Source organism: Culex quinquefasciatus, chromosome 3 (genome assembly GCF_015732765.1).
Source record: "Culex quinquefasciatus strain JHB chromosome 3, VPISU_Cqui_1.0_pri_paternal, whole genome shotgun sequence".
NCBI classification, from domain to species: Eukaryota; Metazoa; Arthropoda; class Insecta; order Diptera; family Culicidae; genus Culex; species Culex quinquefasciatus.
The window spans coordinates 56,261,374-56,283,337 of record NC_051863.1 but is presented as its reverse complement, the minus strand read 5'-3'; the positions used below and the strand labels follow the sequence as shown (position 1 = coordinate 56,283,337).

At 34.7% G+C, this 21,964-nt stretch overlaps 1 protein-coding gene across 2 annotated transcripts in view; it reads right to left on the bottom strand.

The window, feature by feature from the left end:
• LOC6051690 (nuclear receptor subfamily 2 group E member 1) overlaps positions 1-9,509 on the bottom strand; it is a 36,909-nt gene extending 27,400 nt beyond the window's left edge. Inside the window, exon 1 of one of the 2 annotated variants that reach the window (XM_001868052.2) lies at positions 9,139-9,509. The gene's annotated coding sequence lies outside the window, so the exon portion shown is untranslated. The remainder of the gene's footprint in view (positions 1-9,138) is intronic. The other variant, XM_038259911.1, reaches the window with a different exon arrangement.
• Between the last annotated feature and the right edge of the window lie 12,455 nt (positions 9,510-21,964).

Sequence of the window (21,964 nt, the reverse complement as noted above, 5' to 3'; positions counted from 1 at the left end):
TTAAAGAATATGCATTTCGAGATAATGATGTTTTTTGCTTCATATGACTGTCAAGTATCTCTGGGTCAAGTTTCAGAAGGTTTGCTGATGTAGTTCTCGAGATACAGCCATTTTAAAATGTTATTTCCGATTTTTTCAAAGAAAATCCATAAAATCAATACAATTTCAGCACTTTAGAGAATATGCATTTTGAGATAATGATGTTTTTTGCTTCATATGACTTTCAAGTATCTCTGGGCCAAGTTTCAGAAGGTTTGCTGATGTAGTTCTGGAGATACAGCCATTTTAAAATGTTATTTCCGATTTTTTCAAAGAAAATCCATAAAATCAACACAATTTCAGCACTTTAAAGAATATGCATTTCGAGATAAAGATGTTTTTGTTTCATATGACTGTCAAGTATCTCTGGGCCAAGTTTCAGAAGGTTTGCTGATGTAGTTCTGGAGATACAGCCATTTTAAAATGTTATTTCCGATTTTTTCAAAGAAAATCCATAAAATCAATACAATTTCAGCACTTTAAAGAATATGCATTTCGAGATAATGATGTTTTTTGCTTTATATGACTGTCAAGTATCTCTGGGCCAAGTTTCAGAAGGTTTGCTGATGTAGTTCTGGAGATACAGCCATTTTAAAATGTTATTTCCGATTTTTTCAAAGAAAATCCATGAAATCAATTTAATTTCAGCATTTTAAAGAATATGCATTTCGAAATAATGATGTTTATTGCTTCATATGACTGTCAAGTATCTCTGGGCCAAGTTTCAGAAGGTTTGCTGATGTAGTTCTCGAGATACAGCCATTTTAAAATGTTATTTCCGATTTTTCAAAGAAAATCCATAAAACGAATACAATTTCAGCAATATAAAGAATATGCATTTCGAGATAATACTTCTGCAAACCTTCTGAAACTTGGCCCAAAGTTACTTGACAGTGATATGAAGCAAAAAACATCATTATCTCGAAATGCATATTCTTTAAAATGCTGAAATTAAATTGATTTCATGGATTTTCTTTGAAAAAATCGGAAATAACATTTTAAAATGGCTGTATCTCGAGAACTACATCAGCAAACCTTCTGAAACTTGGCCCAGAGATACTTGAAAGTCATATGAAGCAAAAAACATCATTATCTCGAAATGCATATTCTCTAAAGTGCTGAAATTGTATTGAATTTATGGATTTTCTTTGAAAAAATCGGAAATAACATTTTAAAATGGCTGTATCTCGAGAACTACATCAGCAAACCTTCTGAAACTTGGTCCAGAGATACTTGAAAGTCATATGAAGCAAAAACATCATTATCTCGAAATGCATATTCTTTAAAGTGCTGAAATTGTATTGATTTTATGGATTTTCTTTGAAAAATCGGAAATAACATTTTAAAATGGCTGTATCTCCAGAACTACATCAGCAAACCTTCTGAAACTTGGCCCAGAGATACTTGACAGTCATATGAAACAAAAACATCTTTATCTCGAAATGCATATTCTTTAAAGTGCTGAAATTGTGTTGATTTTATGGATTTTCTTTGAAAAAATCGGAAATAACATTTTAAAATGGCTGTATCTCGAGAACTACCTCAGCAAACCTTCTGAAACTTGGCCCAGAGATACTTGACAGTCATGTGAAGCAAAAAACATCATTATCTCGAAATGCATATTCTCTAAAGTGCTGAAATTGTATTGATTTTATGGATTTTCTTTGAAAAAATCGGAAATAACATTTTAAAATGGCTGTATCTCGAGAACTACATCAGCAAACCTTCTGAAACTTGGCCCAGAGATACTTGACAGTCATATGAAACAAAAAACATCTTTATCTCGAAATGCATATTCTTTAAAGTGCTGAAATTGTGTTGATTTTATGGATTTTCTTTGAAAAAATCGGAAATAACATTTTAAAATGGCTGTATCTCGAGAACTACATCAGCAAACCTTCTGAAACTTGGTCCAGAGATACTTGAAAGTCATATGAAGCAAAAAACATCATTATCTCGAAATGCATATTCTTTAAAGTGCTGAAATTGTATTGATTTTATGGATTTTCTTTGAAAAAATCGGAAATAACATTTTAAAATGGCTGTATCTCGAGAACTACATCAGCAAACCTTCTGAAACTTGGCTCAGAGATACTTGACAGTCATATGAAGCAAAAAACATCATTATCTCGAAATGCATATTCTTTTAAGTGCTGAAATTGTATTGAATTTATGGATTTTCTTTGAAAAATCGGAAATAACATTTTAAAATGGCTGTATCTCCAGAACTACATCAGCAAACCTTCTGTAACTTGGCCCAGAGATACTTGACAGTCATGTGAAGCAAAAACATCATTATCTCGAAATGCATATTCTTTAAATTGCTGAAATTGTATTGATTTTATGGATTTTCTTTGAAAAATAGGAAATAACATTTTAAAATGGCTGTATCTCGAGAACTACATCAGCAAACCTTCTGAAACTTGGCCAAGAGATACTTGACAGTCATATGAAGCAAAAAACACCTTTATCTTGAAATGTATATTCTTTAAAGTGCTGAAATTGTATTGATTGTTTTGGTTTTCTTATTAAAAATCGGATGTAACATCTTAAAAGGGCTGTATCTCGAAAACTACATCAGCGAATGTTTTTATTTTTTGCACAGAGATGCGCTATGGTGTAAGGAATCGATAGACCCCAAAATCTCGGAGTGCATATTTTTTTTCATAATAACGGTATTTTGAGCACCGTGCAACTGTTAATCAGGCGTGTAGTTGTGTGGTCTGGAACACGGTGACTTTTACCGCGAAGATAATTAATGCTAACGATCGGAAGGTTCCCCTTTGACTTCTTGCCTTGGCTGTGTAGCCCTGAGTCGATCCATCATAAAAAACTTATTTTTGGGACAGTTTACAACCTTTTTCCAGCCACACATGTAAAATTTCTTTTCCTTCTTTAAAGTATCTAAAAAAAGTTCTTCAACAAATTTCACAACCCATTTCCCACGAGTCACGTGCGCTCTCATATTAGGTGTCGATGATTTTCATGGTTTATTATTCTTGCATTTTGGACGCTTCATTCTGATGCCTCAACAACCCTTCGATTTTTTCGAATCAAATTTATTCAAACAAACGCATGTGTCGTCAGCTGCAGCGAGGACGAAGTTTTGCCAGTAAACAGAAACAGGGAAGAAAGGACATTCTGAAAGTTTGAGTTATTTGGCTTGTTTATGTATCTTTGGCTACTGTTTAGAGCGTCCAATTTCCCGGGGTTACAAAATTCCCGGGAAACGGGAAATTTTCAACAAATTTCCCGGGAAATCCCGGGAATTCCCGGGAAATTTGACATTTAACGAAAACTATTCTATTCCTGTTTCTGATTAATCTTTTGCAACGAAATTGTATAGAACAGCAACTTTAATGGTCAAAATGAGTGTTAGGATCAATTAATGGCTTGACTGCTTGTAAAAAATCATGCAACTTTGAGATAATATATAAACTGCATTCTTTGGGTAAATTTCATATGATAAGAAGTAGTTTTTTGATGGTTTTTCATGGTTTTATGATATGATTTTAGTCATGTGGTATTCAGCCTATGATATGATTTTAGTCATATGGTATTCAGCCAAATTCTTTTCACACAAACCTTTTTTAAAAATTTAATTATATCAGTTCAATTTCCATCCAACATGTTCAAGATAAAAAAGTCAAACAAATTTCAATGTTGATCTTGGCCGGAAGATGTAAATATCTTATTTTCAAATTATATTACAAAAAAACCATAAACATTCCAACGCCCAAGGCTCCAAAAAAGTTGGAACGGTAACTTCAACTCGCTGGTTCTCGGGCATAACTCAACCAATCATGATGATTCTTCTTTCCAGTGATTTGTTAGGATGTCTAGATGATTCTAGAACTTTGAAGAACTTAACTTGACCAAATCTGTAATTTTTGCGATCAAAAACATCGTTCCAACTTTTTTTTTCGCGTGTAAAATAAATTCGCCAAAAAATACGCGGAGGCAGTCGTTTTAAAAAAAGGTGGAACGATGTTTTTGGTCGTAGAAATTACGGATTTGTTCAAACCAAGTTCTGCAAAATTTTAGGATCATCTAGACATTCTTACAAATCACTGGAAACAAGAAGAATCGTCCAGATTGGTTGAGTAATGCCCGAGAACCAGCGAGTTGAAGTTACCGTTCCACCTTTTTTGGGAGGCTTGGGCGTCCGTGTAAGTTGGACATGCGTTGGGCGTTCCAGTGTTAAAAAAGGTTGTCAAAAATAAAATAGTTTATATTCATTCCATAACAGCGTATGTTTTGTGGTTCAACATATAAGCAAACAATATTCCTAGTGGTGAATGCTTCAGAAATAAATATTATCTGAATTAAACATTGACATGAAATATACAAAAATAAATAAATAAATCAAATCAGGTTCTCCAATTACTATTTTTTGTATAATTTCAAAACATTGGTGCCAAAAAGGTAGGAAAATGTATACTTATGCTTGTATTTCGGGAATTCCCGGGAAATTTACAAATTTCCCGGGAAACGGGAAATATTTTTTTCCGGGAAATCCCGGGAATTCCCGGGAAATTTTTTCCCGGGACGGGAAATTGGACGCTCTACTACTGTTAGAAAAAAAACTCATTCTGTGGAGTTTTATCAGATTTTTAAGGACGTTTCCCATGTATGTTTTGTGAACAATGTTGCAACTCGCTGTCTTCAACAAGAAATGTGAATGCAAAATGTGACAAATCAATGAAACATATCTAGACTTTAATAAACATCCTCTTAATTCCATTAAACTGGCTGTTATATCACTATTTTAACAAATTTTCAACTCAAACGCCATTTGACCAATTAAAGATTAAGATTTGTCTATATTTTTAACTGTCAGATGGGGAACAAAAATGGATCACATTTATCAGAAATTCAGATAATCGAAACTTTGGATAATCAAATCACGATTTTTTTTCGATTGTTTAGCTTAAGTATGACCCATAAACTACCATAAAGGAATTTTGAATGTTTAAATCCAAGATGGCGGCAAAAATGGCGTTGGTGAAATATTGTAAAAATGCATTTTTTTTAATTTTACATGCCATCAACCATTCAAATTTGACTAAAATGGGATCGCAGAACTCGAATTTGATGTTTAAAGTTGGTTTAAAGTAAGAAAATGAAAAAAAAAAAAATGTTCGTGATTCGATTACACCGACCAACAAAATTTCAACTCGAGGGGAAGCATTAACTTTGGGGTCCCCAGAATCAAGTGCATTTTGATTTTTTTCTAAAATAGTTTGTCAGGGTTAAATGGTTTTTCTCCAAACTTTGTATGGAGAATTAATGCGGTTCGGTTCTCCAACATATTGCTTGCAATTTTTGGGTTATATGTAAGAGCGACTCCATACAAATACAATTCTCCATACAAACTATGGAGAAAAACCATTTGACCCTGACAAACGATTCTGGGGACCCCAAACTTTATGCTTACCCTCGAGTTGAGCCTGCGCAGTCATTTTAGAGCAATTCTCTGAGATTTCGGTCATTTGATTTATTCTGTATTTTTTAATCCGGCTGAAACTTTTTTGGTGCCTTCGGTATGCCCAAAGAAGCCATTTTGCATCATCAGTTTGTCCATATAATTTTCGATACAAATTTGGCATTTGTCCATACAAAAATGATATGTGAAAATTCAAAAATCTGTATCTTTTGAAGGAATATTTTGATCGATTTGGTGTCTTGGGCAAAGTTGTAGGTATGGATATGGACTACACTGAAAAAATGATACACGGTCAAAATAAATTTGATGATTTTTAATTTCACTTTTTGTCACTAAAACTTGATTTGCAAAAAAAAAAACCAATTTTCAGAATGGCCAAAAAATCTTTGACCGAGTTGTGATTTTTTGAATCAATACAATTTTTTTCAAAAAATCGAGATATTGGCCGCAATTTTTTTTCAATTTGATTTTTCGATGTAAAATTGAATTTGCAATCAAAAAGTACTTCAGTGAAATTTTGATAAATTGCAACGTTTTCAAGCTCTAGCCATTTTTATTCAACTTTTTTCAAAATAGTCACAGTTATTGATTTTTTAAAAATAGTGTCCATGTTTGCCCACTTTTGAAAAACATATTTTTGAAAAGCTGAGAAAATTCTCTACATTTTGCTTATTCGGACTTTGTTGATACGACCCTTAGTTGCTGAGATATTGCCATGTAAAGGGTTAAAAACAAGAAAAATGATGTTTTCTAAGTCTCACCGAAACAACCCACCATTTTCTAATGTCGATATCTCAGCAACTAATGGTCCGATTTACAATGTTAAAACAGGAAACATTCGTGAAATTTTCCGATCTTTTTGAAAAAAATATTTTCATAAATTTTAAATCAAGTCTAACATTTCAAAAAGACCAATCATTCAATATTACGCCCTTTTGATATGTTAGTTTTGATTTAAAATTTTTGAAAATATTTTTTCGATAAGATCAGAAAATTTCACGAATGTTGCATGTTTCGACATTATAAATCGGACCATTAGTTGCTGAGATATCGACATTAGAAAATGGTGGGTTGTTTGGGTGAGACATAGAAAACATCAATTTTCTTGTTTTTAACCCTTTGCATGGAAATATCTCAGCAACTAAGGATCGTGTCAACAAATTCCGAATAAACAAAATATAGAGAATTTTCTCAGCTTTTCCAAAATGTTTTTTTTCAAAAGTGGGCAAACATGGGCACTACTTTTAAAAAATCAATATCTGCGACTATTTTGAAAAAAGTTACATAAAAATGGCTAGAACTTGAAAACGATGAACTTTATCAAAATTTCACTTAAGTACTTTTTGATTGCAAATTCAATTTTACATCGAAAAATGAAGTTGAAAAATTTTTACGACCAATATTTCGATTTTTTGAAAAAAAAAATGTATTGATTCAAAAAATCATAATCAAAGATTTTTTGCCCATTCTGGAAATTTCTGAAAAGTTGGCATTAGATGTCCTCTAAAATATATAAAAAAAAATAAGAATAGTGTTTTTTTTGCAAATCAAGTTTTAGTGACAAAAAGTGAAATTAAAAATCACCAAATTTTTTTTAACGTGTATCATTTTTTTTCAGTGTAGTCCATATCCATACCTACAACTTTGCCGAAGACACCAAATTGATCAAAAAATTCCTTCAAAAGGTACAGATCTTTGAATTTTCATACATAATTTTTGTATGAACAGCTGCCAAATTTGTATCGAAAATTAAATGGACAAACTAATGATGCAAAATGGCTTCTTTGGGCATACCGAAGGCACCAAAAAAGTTTCAGCCGGATAAAAAAATACAAAAATTAAAATTATAGAAAAATACCGATTTCGTAGAGAACTGCTCCTTAGTCATTTTTTGTAGGTCAGTGTTATGTTCTTAAATATTCAAAAATGAGTTCAAGTTCACATAATCAAATCAAGGAATAAGATTGATTTTGCAATTGTCAATTGCTGTGATATAAACTATACAAAAGGTTTGGAAACATAAAACATAAAGATGATGGCGGTATTCGCAATGTTTATTTTGCCAATTTATCTGTAGCTTGGCACTAAAGAGATAAAAAAAAAACAAATTATTAAAAAACAAAATTGTTTAGCATGAAGTTTCCTACAAGATGATTTTAATGATTTTAGCGTCAACGTTTTTTAAGATGGATTTTTCTAAAGCAACTTGCTAAAAAATCAGGAAAATAATGTCAATATGACTTCAAGAAAAATAATAAAAAGATATATTGTTTTGATTATTTTTAGAACAAAATATGATATTTTCTATGAAAACGGGTCATTTTTGAGTAAATCGCAAATGGCGAACTGGTGAGCCTTAAATTTTCCGCAATACCGCGTTTTTTGGGACACCCTTTTGTAAATCTGAAACATCTCAACAACCTCCAAACTCATAGTATTTTCTAATTTTAGGAGTTTTTCCATCTAAAGATAACGAAAAAAAAGGTTAAAATCACAAATCAGACCTGTCACTCAATAAGAGGCTACACAAAAATTCCCCAAAAATATATTTCTTATGCAAAATTGTCTGAGGATCGATTTGGGCTTGAAGCATTTTTTATTACTGAAAAATTTCTAAAATATCGAAAATATATCATAAATAATTTCTAAACTGAAATATAAAAAAACAACTATTAGAAATACAAAATGTTAGATAAGGATTTGCGAACAAAACTACGGATGACATAAATTCCTAAAATTCGTTACTTTTTGAAAATATTACAACCTCCGAATTGCCTCCCACAATCAGGCTTCAACCACACTCAACTGAATTTTACTTATAAGAAAAACATTTTCACCAAAAACTAAACAAGCAAAAAGGTGCGGAAAATTTACATGTCAAATTTATTGTAATTGTGAGAATTAATTAGTTTGAGTTTTGGTGCCTGTGCTAAAATATCTTTATTTGTGGCAAGCCTGCCCACATTTTAAAGTTCAAGTCCAACTATCAAAACTTTCAAGCAAAAAGTACCAGTAAAAGCTTTATACATTAATACAGTTTTGTTATTACTGAAAATGCGTAAATATCAATGAATTTATGAAAATAGTTTTCCTTTTTATTTTTTGTTTTTTTCCTATGTTTTTTCCTCAATTGAAAATTTGCAAAAATTCTAAAAACATCCAATTTGATTAATTACAATTTATCTAAAATAGTTTACATTACAGTGTACAGTTGGTACCGGTATTAGAAGGAAATTTTAAATTTTCAGCAATATCTTTTACCCCTTGATTTTTAAAGATTTTTGAAGGTTGTTGGAAGAGGGGGAGGGAGGGGCGGGGGGTTCAAAAAGACTTGAATAAAATTTTGAAACCTTATTGAAAGCTTGACTCCGAAAGTCGGGAGACTTTTTTAAAACAATTGATAAAAGACAAAGTTTACACGTATTTTCACTTGATTCAACCATCTTTTATGTTTGTGTTACTTTTAACCAAACTAAGCATAGTGGAAAAGTGTGCAATAGATACAGTGATAAAAGTGAAATAAAATCTCGTAGAAATTGGAGTTTATAATTTTTTACTTACAGCTTCAAATTATTTTCTCTAAAAAACCGTGCAAAATATTTTTTTCCATTTATTTACCTAACAATTTGAAGAAATAAAATCAAAGAACTCACCTGTTAAATATTGTATAATGTTGACACTTTCCAAAACTGCACTCCCCCGATCAGTCACTGATCATCCCTCAACACACTACACACAACACCCGTTCCCAATCAGACACCTGCCGAGCGCACCCTATCCACGATTTTCACTTCCGGTAATCCGACGGCACCACGCACATCCGTTCCGTTCGAAGTCGCGCGAGCAATTGACCTGCCCGTGCTCGACACCCCCGGTCGAAACGCGGACGACGTCGGCGGCAGCAAACATTTACCGACGCCATCGCGGCCAAACCCAGCCAAGAGTCGTGACCCCGTTGACACGTGGCGCGTCAAGCGACCAAGGGCCAACCACGTGGCAGTGGCGGTGGTGTCAATTGCGCCCGGTTAACCAATCGGACGAAGTCCCCATCATCATCGTCTCGTTGACCAGAAAACGTTGGAAATGGAAATGAAGCGCGCATATTCCGCGTGACTTTCCAGTGGGAAAAAAGGGGGTGTGGCTTGGCTCTTGGTCGGTCTCGCAATCGACGGTGACTTTTCACCCCTCTCGGTGGCGACGGTGTGGTGTGTTTAGTTTAAAATAACACGTGAAGGATGCGCAGGGTAGGGTGACTCTGAAAAAAGTGATTTTTTCATTTAATTCTTGAAATAAGTGTTAATGTGTAAATTAGTGTAATTAGTGTATTTTTTTATATTTTTTAAACTTGGGCTGCGATATTAGAATAAGAAACGACTCTTCTCCTCTAACTATCCCCAGCCTATTAGCTAGTTATTTTGAAACTTTTTTCCTTCATATTATGACAATTTCGTTCTTATCGGTCTTGGATTCCACCTTGGAATATTAGACCAGCATGAAAATGATCAGAACGACACTTACTTGAATGCATTCATTATGTCTGGAAATAATTTCAAGCTTGGTAATTACAAGCAGATTCCAGATTCGGTTTTCAACTGAATAACCTTAACCAATTCTCTTTGGATTTCTCTAGATTTTCGCATTTCCCACCCATGGTTATTTCAGAACACCAAAACATTGAATTCACATTTCTGGAAACTGATGGGATAACTGTTCATTGTTGCCTTGTTCATGTAAAATTTATGCTAACATCTCCTCAAATTCTATCAAATTTGGATAAGCACACGTAAAGTTACTGTGCAAAATTATAGCAAACACATTATCGGGAAATGAATAAATTATCTGTTGAAAAGCTCGTAAAAATGATGAATGAATTCGATATCATTTAAACCTTGAACAAAAAAACTCTGTGAGTAAAATTGTGAGTAGAAACCGACGGTTTGATAATCTTTTTTTAATTTTAAATAAAATAAGTGTTTGTGCAAGGTGTTTGTGATTGTTGGAATGTGTCAATAGAAGAAAGATCACAGAAATAAAAAAAGCAAAGATTTTTAAATTCTAATCCATAATTTAAAAAAAAATTATCTTCAAGAGAAGAATATACCAGCTCGATGAACATCTTAACTCGTCGTTCGCTTCGTTAATCAGTACCCCACTAAACATCAATCATGTAAAACTCGTAAAAAACATCTCAATTAAAAGTCAGACGGTTAAATCCTTCATCGTTTAATTACAAATGATGTTGGTTCTATCTTTCCACAGCCGGCTGTCTAAGATTAAACCATTTCTATTAAAATTTAACAGCCGATAAACGGGAAATGTCTCATCCGCAGCATCCGATTGCTTGCCTTGAGAATAAAACATAATACCTTTCAACAAACACTATGATTTTGGGTCGCATCATCATCTTCTATGATGAATCCTTACCAAACACCCTATCCTACTAACAAATTTGCAGGTTCCTGGCGCTTGTGGGGTGTAAGCACAGAGTAAATCAGCTGCCCTAGTAGCAACCTGCGCTAACTAACATTCCCGTCCCTTAAAATCGAGATCTACAAACTGACATGGCGGGCGCCGTTGGTGGCCAATGACTGTTACCTATTAGCAACTGATCTAGTTTTAGCAATCATGGTGTTTTATCTTTTCGGCGCATTCATGCATGCTGTTGATATAGTCAAGGCACAAAACCCGAAAATAGCGATGCAAGAAGCAAATCGTGTAACAGGCCAGTTTTTTATGGATCTAGACTAAATCGACCCTGCTGAATCCGAATCTGCCTGTTGATTTTCCCGATTCTCAAAGGGAACCGAGATATTCAAGATGGCGTACAATATGGCGGCTGAATGGAAAAATCACAATAAAAGGATTTTTAAGTTCAATCAACTACTCAAATTTAACTAAATTGGGGTCGCTAAACTCGAATATGATCCCTAGAATACTTCAAAGTACTCAGGAAATGTGCAATCCAAGATGGCGGCCAATATGGCGAAGTTAGAGTATTGGAAATGTTTTTACAGAAATGTAACAGGCAATCAACAGGTCAAATTTAACTAATTTGGGGTCGCTGAACTCGAATATGACCCCTAGAATACTCCAAAGTACTCAGGGAATGTGCAATCCAAGATGGCGGCCAATATTGCGAAGTTAGAGTATTGGAAATGTTTATACAGAAATGTAACAGGCAATCAACAGGTCAAATTTAACTAATTTGGGGTCGCTGAACTCGAATATGACCCCTAGAATATTTCAAAGTACTCAGGGAATGTGCAATCTAAGATGGCGGCTAATATGGCGAAGTTAGAATATTGGAAATGTTTATACAGAAATGTAACAGGCAATCAACAGGTCAAATTTAACTAATTTGGGGTCGCTGAACTCAAATAAGATCCCAAAAATTCTCCAAAGTACTCAGGGAATGTGCAATCTAAGATGGCGGCCAATATGGCGAAGTTAGAATATTGGAAATGTTTATACAGAAATGTAACAGGCTATCAACGAGTCAAATTTAACTAATTTGGGGTCGCTGAACACAAATATGATCCCAAAAATACTCCAAAGTACTCAGGAAATGTGCAATCCAAGATGGCGGCCATTATGGCGAAGTTAGAATATTGGAAATGATTATACAGAAATGTAACAGGCTATCAACAGATCAAATTTAATAAATTTGGGGTCGCTGAACTCGAATATGACCCCTAGAATACTCCAAAGTACTCAGGGAATGTGCAATCCAAGATGGCGGCCATTATGGCGAAGTTAGAATATTGGAAATGATTATACAGAAATGTAACAGGCAATCAACAGGTCAAATTCAATTAATTTGGGGTCGCTGAACTCGAATATGACCACTAGAATACTCCAAAGTACTTAGGGAATGTGCAATCTAAGATGGCGGCCAATATGGCGAAGTTAGAATATTGGAAATGTTTATACAGAAATGTAACAGGCAATCAACAGGTCAAATTTAACAAATTTGGGGTCGCTGAACTCAAATAAGATCCCAAAAATACTCCAAAGTACTCAGGGAATGTGCAATCTAAGATGGCGGCCAATATGGCGAAGTTAGAATATTGGAAATGTTTATACAGAAATGTAACAGGCTATCAACAGGTCAAATTTAACTAATTTGGGGTCGCTGAACACAAATATGATCCCAAAAATACTCCAAAGTACTCAGGAAATGTGCAATCCAAGATGGCGGCCATTATGGCGAAGTTAGAATATTGGAAATGATTATACAGAAATGTAACAGGCTATCAACAGATCAAATTTAATTAATTTGGGGTCGCTGTACTCGAATATGACCCCTAGAATACTCCAAAGTACTCAGGGAATGTGCAATCTAAGATGGCGGCCAATATGGCGAAGTTAGAATATTGGAAATGTTTATACAGAAGTGTAACAGGCAATCAACAGGTCAAATTTAACTAATTTGGGGTCGCTGAACTCGAATATGACCCCTAGAATACTCCAAAGTACTTAGGGAATGTGAAATCCAAGATGGCGGCCAATATGGAAAAGTTAGAATATTGGGGTCGCTGAACTCGAATATGACCCCTAGAATACTCCAAAGTACTTAGGGAATGTGAAATCCAAGATGGCGGCCAATATGGAAAAGTTAGAATATTGGGGTCGCTGAACTCGAATATGACCCCTAGAATACTCCAAAGTACTTAGGGAATGTGAAATCCAAGATGGCGGCCAATATGGAAAAGTTAGAATATTGGAAATGATTATACAGAAATGTAACAGGCTATCAACAGGTCAAATTTAATTAATTTGGGGTCGCTGAACTCGAATATGACCCCTAGAATACTCCAAAGTACTCAGGGAATGTGAAATCCAAGATGGCGGCCAATATGGCGAAGTTAGAATATTGGAAATGTTTATACAGAAGTGTAACAGGCAATCAACAGATCAAATTTAATAAATTTGGGGTCGCTGAACTCGAATATGACCCCTAGAATACTCCAAAGTACTCAGGGAATGTGCAATCCAAGATGGCGGCCATTATGGCGAAGTTAGAATATTGGAAATGATTATACAGAAATGTAACAGGCAATCAACAGGTCAAATTAAACTAATTTGAGGTCGCTGAACTCAAATAAGATCCCAAAAATACTCCAAAGTACTCAGGGAATGTGCAATCCAAGATGGCGGCCAATATGGCGAAGTTAGAATATTGGAAATGTTTATACAGAAATGTAACAGGCTATCAACAGGTCAAATTTAACTAATTTGGGGTCGCTGAACTCGAATATGACCTCTAGAATACTCCAAAGTACTAAGGGAATGTGAAATCCAAGATGGCGGCCAATATGGAAAAGTTAGAATATTGGAAATGATTATACAGAAATGTAACAGGCTATCAACAGGTCAAATTTAATTAATTTGGGGTCGCTGTACTCGAATATGACCCCTAGAATACTCCAAAGTACTCAGGGAATGTGCAATCCAAGATGGCGGCCAATATGGCGAAGTTAGAATATTGGAAATGTTTATACAGAAGTGTAACAGGCTATCAACAGGTCAAATTTTATTAATTTGGGGTCGCTGAACTCGAATATGACCCCTAAAATACTCCAAAGTTCTCAGGGAATGTGCAATCCAAGATGGCGGCCAATATGGCGAAGTTAGAATATTGGAAATGTTTATACAGAAATGTAACAGGCAATCAACAGGTCAAATTTAACTAATTTGGGGTCGCTGAACTCCAATATGACCCCTAGAATACTCCAAAGTACTCAGGGAATGTGCAATCTAAGATGGCGGCCAAAATGGCGAAGTTAGAATATTGGAAATGTTTATACAGAAATGTAACAGGCTATCAACAGGTCAAATTTAACTAATTTGGGGTCGCCGAACACAAATATGATCCCAAAAATACTCCAAAGTACTCAGGGAATGTGCAATCCAAGATGGCGGCCAATATGGCGAAGTTAGAATATTAGAAATGTTTATACAGAAATGTAACAGGCAATCAACAGGTCAAATTTAATTAATTTGGAGTCGCTGAACTCGAATATGACCCCTAGAATACTCCAAAGCACTCAGAGAAACATTTCCAATATTCTAACTAAGCCATATTGGCCGCCATCTTGGATTACACATTCCCTGAGTACTTTGGAGTATTCTAGGGGTCTTATTTGAGTTCAGCGACCCCAAATTAGTTAAATTTGACCTGTTGATAGCCTGTTACATTTCTGTATAAACATTTCCAATATTCTAACTTCGCCATTTTGGCCGCCATCTTAGATTGCACATTTCCTGAGTACTTTGGAGTATTCTAGGGGTCATATTGGAGTTCAGCGACCCCAAATTAGTTAAATTTGACCTGTTGATTGCCTGTTACATTTCTGTATAATCATTTCCAATATTCTAACTTCGCCATATTGGCCGCCATCTTGGATTGCACATTCCCTGAGAACTTTGGAGTATTTTTGGGATTATATTTGAGTTCAGCGACCCCAAATTAGTTAAATTTGACCTGTTGATTGCCTGTTACATTTCTGTATAAACATTTCCAATATTCTAACTTCGCCATAATGGCCGCCATCTTGGATTGCACATTCCCTGAGTACTTTGGAGTATTTTTGGGACCATATTTGAGTTCAGCGACCCCAAATTAGTTAAATTTGACCTGTTGATTGCCTGTTACACTTCTGTATAAACATTTCCAATATTCTAACTTCGCCATATTGGCCGCCATCTTGGATTGCACATTCCCTGAGTATTTTGGAGTATTTTTTTCAGCGACCCCAAATTAGTTAAATTTGACCTGTTGATAGCCTGTTACATTTCTGTATAATCATTTCCAATATTCTAACTTCGCCATATTGGCCGCCATCTTAGATTGCACATTCCCTGAGTACTTTGGAATATTCTAGGGGTCATATTCGAGTTCAGCGACCCCAAATTAGTTAAATTTGACCTGTTGATTGCCTGTTACACTTCTGTATAATCATTTCCAATATTCTAACTTCGCCATATTGGCCGCCATCTTAGATTGCACATTCCTTGAGTACTTTGGAGTATTTTTGGGATCATATTTGAGTTCAGCGACCCCAAATTAGTTAAATTTGACCTGTTGATTGCCTGTTACACTTCTGTATAAACATTTCCAATATTCTAACTTCGCCATATTGGCCGCCATCTTGGATTGCACATTCCCTGAGTATTTTGGAGTATTCTAGGGGTCATATTTGAGTTCAGCGACCCCAAATTAGTTAAATTTGACCTATTGATATCCTGTTACATTTCTGTATAAACATTTCCAATATTCTAACTTCGCCATATTGGCCGCCATCTTAGATTGCACATTCCCTGAGTACTTTGGAGTATTCTAGGGGTCATATTCGAGTTCAGCGACCCCAAATTAGTTAAATTTGACCTGTTGATTGCCTGTTACATTTCTGTATAAACATTTCCAATACTCTAACTTCGCCATATTGGCCGCCATCTTGGATTGCACATTCCCTGAGAACTTTGGAGTATTTTTGGGATTATATTTGAGTTCAGCGACCCCAAATTAGTTAAATTTGACCTGTTGATTGCCTGTTACATTTCTGTATAAACATTTCCAATATTCTAACTTCGCCATAATGGCCGCCATCTTGGATTGCACATTCCCTGAGTACTTTGGAGTATTTTTGGGATCATATTTGAGTTCAGCGACCCCAAATTAGTTAAATTTGACCTGTTGATTGCCTGTTACACTTCTGTATAAACATTTCCAATATTCTAACTTCTCCATATTGGCCGCCATCTTGGATTGCACATTCCCTGAGTATTTTGGAGTATTTTTTTCAGCGACCCCAAATTAGTTAAATTTGACCTGTTGATAGCCTGTTACATTTCTGTATAATCATTTCCAATATTCTAACTTCGCCATATTGGCCGCCATCTTAGATTGCACATTCCCTGAGTACTTTGGAGTATTCTAGGGGTCATATTCGAGTTCAGCGACCCCAAATTAGTTAAATTTGACCTGTTGATTGCCTGTTACATTTCTGTATAAACATTTCCAATATTCTAACTTCGCCATAATGGCCGCCATCTTAGATTGCACATTCCCTGAGTACTTTGGAGTATTCTAGGGGTCATATTCGAGTTCAGCGACCCCAAATTAGTTAAATTTGACCTGTTGATTGCCTGTTACATTTCTGTATAAACATTTCCAATATTCTAACTTCGCCATAATGGCCGCCATCTTGGATTGCACATTCCCTGAGTACTTTGGAGTATTTTTGGGATCATATTTGAGTTCAGCGACCCCAAATTAGTTAAATTTGACCTGTTGATTGCCTGTTACACTTCTGTATAAACATTTCCAATATTCTAACTTCGCCATATTGGCCGCCATCTTGGATTGCACATTCCCTTAGTATTTTGGAGTATTCTAGGGGTCATATTTGAGTTCAGCGACCCCAAATTAGTTAAATTTGACCTATTGATATCCTGTTACATTTCTGTATAAACATTTCCAATATTCTAACTTCGCCATATTGGCCGCCATCTTAGATTGCACATTCCCTGAGTACTTTGGAGTATTCTAGGGGTCATATTCGAGTTCAGCGACCCCAAATTAGTTAAATTGGACCTGTTGATTGCCTGTTACATTTCTGTATAAACATTTCCAATACTCTAACTTCGCCATATTGGCCGCCATCTTGGATTGCACATTCCCTGAGTACTTTGGAGTATTCTAGGGGTCATATTCGAGTTCAGCGACCCCAAATTAGTTAAATTTGACCTGTTGATTGCCTGTTACATTTCTGTATAAACATTTCCAATATTCTAACTTCGCCATATTAGCCGCCATCTTAGATTGCACATTCCCTGAGTACTTTGAAATATTCTAGGGGTCATATTCGAGTTCAGCGACCCCAAATTAGTTAAATTTGACCTGTTGATTGCCTGTTACATTTCTGTATAAACATTTCCAATACTCTAACTTCGCCATATTGGCCGCCATCTTGGATTGCACATTCCCTGAGTACTTTGGAGTATTCTAGGGGTCATATTCGAGTTCAGCGACCCCAAATTAGTTAAATTTGACTCGTTGATAGCCTGTTACATTTCTGTATAAACATTTCCAATATTCTAACTTCGCCATATTGGCCGCCATCTTAGATTGCACATTCCCTGAGTACTTTGGAGAATTTTTGGGATCTTATTTGAGTTCAGCGACCCCAAATTAGTTAAATTTGACCTGTTGATTGCCTGTTACATTTCTGTATAAACATTTCCAATATTCTAACTTCGCCATATTAGCCGCCATCTTAGATTGCACATTCCCTGAGTACTTTGAAATATTCTAGGGATCATATTCGAGTTCAGCGACCCCAAATTAGTTAAATTTGACCTGTTGATTGCCTGTTACATTTCTGTATAAACATTTCCAATACTCTAACTTCGCCATATTGGCCGCCATCTTGGATTGCACATTCCCTGAGTACTTTGAAGTATTCTAGGGATCATATTCGAGTTTAGCGACCCCAATTTAGTTAAATTTGAGTAGTTGATTGAACTTAAAAATCCTTTTATTGTGATTTTTCCATTCAGCCGCCATATTGGACGCCATCTTGAATATCTCGGTTCCCTTTGAGAATCGGGAAAATCAACAGGCAGATTCGGATTCAGGAGGGTCGATTTAGTCTAGATCCATAAAAAAATGGCCTGTTACACGATTTGCTTCTAGACACGAAAAATGAGCACCTTTTTTGATTTCGTGCCTTGACTAATAAGGGAAACACCACTTGATTGTCGAAGCCTATGATCAGTAGAGCTGAAAAGATATTACGATCCTGTTCAGCAAAGGAGAAGGACAACCATGGGTGGTCTCTCATGCTCATGCTCAATTATCTTCAAGAGAAGAATAAGTAGATTGACAAATATTTCAAAGCATTTCAGAACAACTGAACACATAAATTTGAAGAAAATAAGTTTTCATGTTTTGATCGTCTGGAGAACAACTTTCCTTAAGAGACCAGGTCGATTCGTTCAACCCCCATCGAGCTCAACGGCAATACATCCGGGGTTTTCGGAACCAACGGTTTTCCCCAGAAAAGCATCAAATTTTCCTTAGCATGCTATGAATGCTTGATGAACACCGCGACGCCACATGTAAAACATCTACCAGGTGATTTTAAAATTTGCACTATAAATTTTTTTTGTCTAATTTGGAGGTTTACAATACAGCTAAATAGTATCAGGATCACCATAAATTTTAATTCTATGGTTCCAAAAGTAATAAAAAGTATTTTTTATAGGCAATGCTAGTCCACGTGGTAACGTTTTGACATGTGGCGTCGCGGTGTTCATCAAGCATTCATAGTATGCTAAGGAAAATTTGATGCTTTTCTGGGGAAAACCGTTGGTTCCGAAACCCCCGGATGTATTGCCGTTGAGCTCGATGGGGGTTGAACGAATCGACTTGGTCTCTTAGGGAAAGTTGTTCTCCAGACGATTCCGCTCATTTCTAGCCATCCTAGAAGTTTCTACATGTTTTCCCCAGGCCTGTAGGAGCGAATGAACGAAAATTCAAAATTTCCCATAGTAATTTCCATGTAAACTTGAACTCGCTTGAGACAAGCCAGTTTTCAACCAAATGAGCTGAAATTTGGCGTGAGAGTCCCTATGGGTATGCCCCTATGAACTTTTCAAAATCCGCCCCACCCTAGTGCTTATCTTCCTGGTGGTTCTAAGATAATTGTAAAGATGTAATATGTATAATCTGTTGAAACATTAAAATTATATCAAATTTTGATGGAATTAATGGAAAATGTTAAATTCGAATTATAAAATAAAACCTAAATAGGCAGTGTTCATTGTGTGAAAATGAATTAATTCCAGAATTGTTGGAGAAAGCCTCTTTTATTTTCCAAAATTGGACATATCTCTGCTTACATTGAACCAATACTTCTAGAGTTTTTTTTTCAAAAAGATCCAAATTTTTTTCCTCTTCGTTTTTTTAAACTTTTTTGGTGCCTTCGGTATGCCTAAAGAAGCCTTTTTGCATCATTAGTTTGTCCATATAAATTTCCATACAAATTTGGCAGCTGTCCATACAAAAATGATATATGAAAATTCAAAAATTTGTATCTTTTGAAGGAATTTTTTGATCGATTTGGTGTCTTCGGCAAAGATGCAGGTATGGATATGGACTACACTGAAAAAAAATGATACACGGTAAAAAAAAATTGATGATTTTTTATTTAACTTTTTGTCACTAAAACTTGATTTGCATAAAAAAACTTTTTTTTTTAATTTTTTTATATGTTTTAGAGGACCTCAAATGCAAACTTTTTAGAAATTTCCAGGTTGTGCAAAAAATCTTTGAGCGAGTTATGAATTTTCGAATCAATACTGATTTTTTCGAAAAATCGAAATATTGGTTGCAAAAATTTTTCAACTTCATTTTTCGATTTAAAATCAAATTTGCAATCAAAAAGTACATTAGTTAAATTTTCATAAAGTGCACCGTTTTCAAGTTATTTTTAGGTAATTTTTTTGAAAATAGTCGCAGTTTTCCATTTTTTTTTAATTAGTGCACATGTTTGCCCACTTCTGAAAAATATATTTTTGAAAGGCTGAGAAAATTCTGTTGCTGAGATATTGACATTAGAAAATGGAGGGTTGTTTGGGTGAGATTTAGAAAACATCAATTTTTCTGTTTTTAAACACTTGCATGGCAATATCTCAGCAACTAAGGGTCGTATCAACAAAGTTCAAAAAAGCAAAATATAGAGAATTTTCTCAGCATTTCAAAAATATTTTTTTCTGACGTGGGCAAACGTGTGCACTAATTTAAAAAATGGATAACTGTGACTATTTTCAAAAAAATTACCTTAAAATGGCTATAACTTGAAAACGGTGCACTTAATGAAATTTTAACCAATGTACTTTTTGATTGCAAATTTGATTTTTAATCGAAAAATGAAGTTGAAAAATTTTTGCGACCAATATTTCGATTTTTTGAAAAATCTGTATTGATTCGAAAATTTATAACTCGCTCAAAGATTTTTTGCACAACCTGGAAATTTCTAAAAAGTTGGCATTTGATGTTCTCTAAAACATATCAAAAAAATAAAAAAAATAAAAATAGTGTTTTTTTTTTGTAAATAAAGTTTTAGTGACAAAAAGTTAAATTAAAAATCATCATTTTTTTTACCGTGTATCATTTTTTTCAGTGCAGTCCTTATCCATACCTACAACTTTGCCGAAGACACCAAATCGATAAAAAAATTCCTTCAAAAGATACAGACTTTTGAATTTTCATACATCATTTTTGTATGGCCAGCTGCCAAATTTGTATGGAAATTTGTATGGACAAACTAATGATGCAAAATGGCTTCTTTGGGCATACCGAAGGCACCAAAAAAGTTTCAGCCTAATTAAAAAATACAAAACAATAAAATTCAAAAAAAAAGATCGATTTGGTAGAGAACAGCTCAACTGCCTTGAGTCGAATATATATAAAAACATCCGAAAAGCAAAAAAAAAAATACCTCTAGTTTAAAAAAAAACATTATCGAGTGAAACTGGCTCCATATACACAAAAATGGCTTCCATAAGTAAAATGTCTACAAAGTTTTCATTGAAATCGGAGAGGGTCAGGCACATCCGATTCCCTCTTTGACATGGAATTGCTCTCATAAGAAATTCGATGGATTTGTTCATGAAATCATCGATTTTCAACGATGTTTGTGAAGAAATATCCTATATAAAATCTTTAAAAAAAGTTGCCCTTGACCTAAGGATATCTTTTCTCATGTTTCCTGAGCAGATGATCAATGAGTAAGTAGTAACAGAGCTAATCATTTTTTTTCCGAGGACGTCCCACCCTAAGAAATGTTCCGTTCCCTTAGCTCCTCCCACTTTTTTGCTGCTCTATTTTATTGATCCGTTTCATAAGTTATGCATGCTTTATGTAACATATCAAACATTCATCAACGATTTATCATTCAATTGGGTCCTAAAATGAAGCTTGGATTGCTGATATTATTGTTTACAGCGATAAAGCTTGTTTTTCTGAGTACATTGACCCTTTGTACGACCACAAAGAGTTTAAAATGGATTTTTAAATCAATTTTGAAAAATTAACTTCGCGGTCCTTCTTGACAGAAAAGCTCCTACTTGACAGCTTGTTCCAAGGGGACCATAGTTGATCCATCGAAAAAATGTTGTCTTGTAAAAAAATAATTTTGCATTAAAATGAAAAAAAGTGATCAGAAATGGTTTTTAATCGTGTTTTCTACCGTTGTACATACAAATTTACATAGGGCTTTAGTACCCAATTCGCTTTGCAATTATATTATTGTATTTTACTCTATTTGTGAGTTATTCATCGCTTGAAAAGATTTGATTATTCGACGTTTGATTAAAGTGTCAAGTTGTTTGTTAATGTTTGTTTCTCTCTCGTAACAAAATATTTTTTTGTTAAGGGCATCTCCACCGCAGAGATCTAATTGCGTGGCAAAC